Source organism: Anomaloglossus baeobatrachus, chromosome 1 (genome assembly GCF_048569485.1).
Source record: "Anomaloglossus baeobatrachus isolate aAnoBae1 chromosome 1, aAnoBae1.hap1, whole genome shotgun sequence".
NCBI lineage: Eukaryota > Metazoa > Chordata > Amphibia > Anura > Aromobatidae > Anomaloglossus > Anomaloglossus baeobatrachus.
Genome location: NC_134353.1, coordinates 465,196,803 through 465,198,857, shown reverse-complemented (window position 1 = coordinate 465,198,857; position 2,055 = coordinate 465,196,803). Strand labels below are relative to the sequence as shown.

At 39.1% G+C, this 2,055-nt stretch overlaps 1 long non-coding RNA gene across 1 annotated transcript; it reads left to right on the top strand.

Annotated features, from left to right (window-relative positions):
- LOC142294974 (uncharacterized) lies at nt 1–562 on the top strand. The gene is made up of 3 exons (XR_012751333.1): nt 1–87; nt 285–382; nt 467–562. It is a non-coding gene; the product is annotated as an uncharacterized LOC142294974 (long non-coding RNA).
- Nucleotides 563–2,055: the final 1,493 nt, after the last annotated feature.

The window sequence follows — 2,055 nt, the reverse complement described above, 5'->3', positions numbered from 1 at the left end:
TGTGTTCATTCGAGAATTTCTCCATTAGGTTCTCTGCTCACTAACAAGATTGGCATGGCACCTATACAGTAGCCAATTATTGGACAGGTACCTTGTCTTAACTTCTCATATACACTTATCTTTACCTTCAGCCTGATCTCACCATCTTTTCCTTTCTCCTTCCCCCCCTCCCCCAACCCAACCCTTCCCCCTACCCCTTCCCCCCCCCCCTCCTTCTTCTACTCCTCTTCTCCGTTCATGCTTTACTCACTTACTTTATTTCGCTCTCTTTTTTCTACAACCAGTCACGACATACGACCTTCTACCTCGGTGGAATACCACTACATGATTACCCCATAGACTATTGACTGGCTGATCCCGATTGTCTATTATTCAGTCACAGGTATTCACATATTACTTATTCACCGATCACAGTCAAGAATCACTGCATAGGTTTCCTTTGTTAATGATTCTTTCTTTCACCTAGCGCTCATACGCACCTGATAAGTTCCTCTTCATATGAGTGGTGACTCGTATTGCTCCCTCCCTCGAGTAGTATGCACATACTGATTTCTCTGCTTCATAGGTACGTCTACCTGTTAGCCTCTTCTGATACTTACATGATAAGTTTCCAGTTGGTAAACAATTACTTCGGATGTTGTTCTTTCTTCTTGGGTGTATACAGATGTTATTATCTTATATATATCTTTGACTCTGTACCTTACCATTGTAATGTATACTCCTTTTGTGTACAATGTATATAAATAACCGGAGCTGTGTCTCCTGGTAATTCTTCTCCTGTATTATGTATTAATTTCTGTTTTTTTATGTTCTCTTTCTATAGTCTGATTAATTCTCTTGATAAAGGTCAAGGTATGACCGAAACGTCGAGATAAGACTATTCACAATAAAAAACATCAAAAATACCCAGACATTGTTTTTTTTTTCTCTTGGAGTGCCGGGGATAATTTTGTATTTTTGGACAATCAGTTATCTGTCCTGTCCTGTTCTATCTAGTAAGTCGGGCCTCACTTTTGCTGATCTCTATTTTCTATCTGTGTATTGTGTTTTCTTACATCCCTGTTGTTGCATGTTGGGGGCTTGCTATTTCTTTGGCGACTGCTCTGAGGCAAGTTAGGATTCCTCATTTCTATCTTTGATGTGTAGCAAGTTTCTCAGGCAGTAACGAGGTGTCTAGGTGTGTTAGGAACATCCCACTGCTACTTCTAGTGTTGTCTGATAGATAGGGGATTACGGTCAGCACAGTTTCCAAATACTCTTGTGGTTTTGTTTTTTTCCTGATTAATGGGATTTTTCGTGATCGTCCACGGTTACCAGATCATAACAGATGGGCACATTACTACGAGGGGACAAAGATGGGCAGATTACTACAGGATGAGGACAAGGATGGGAACATTACTACAGGATGGGGAAAAGGATGGGAACATTCTTACAGGGGACAAGGATGGAGACATTACTACAGGACGGGGCATTACTACAAGGGGACCAGGATGGACACATTACTACAGGATGAGGACCAGGATGGGGCATTTCTACAAGAAGGGAACCAGGATGGGGCACATTACTACAAGAAGGGGACCAGGAAGGGCATATTACTACAGGATAGGAACAAGGATAGGGACATTACTACAAGATGAGGACCCCATGGGAAAATTACCACATGATGTTGGCCAAAATTACTATATGGTGCCAATTCTAAAACAATATTACTTACAAAAAGGGGATAAAATGTAAAAAAATGTAAAAAAAAATAAATTCTAAATTTTAGCATGGACTTTTTTTACCATTAAAAATGCTTTTTTTCCTATATCAACTAAAATAAACAAAAAAGTACGTTATCACCACATCTGTAACGATGCAAGCTATGACACCGTGCACTAACCCATACAATGAATGCCATTTAAATTTAAAAAAAAAAAATAATGAGCGAAAAATTAAAAAAAAAGTGATCCTATGGTGTATAGAAAAAAAATTATATGGTATTGCTAAACATGTCACTTTGTCATGTAAAGAATGCGGCCCCCAAATAATTTTTATTTCTATGTGCGGCCCATA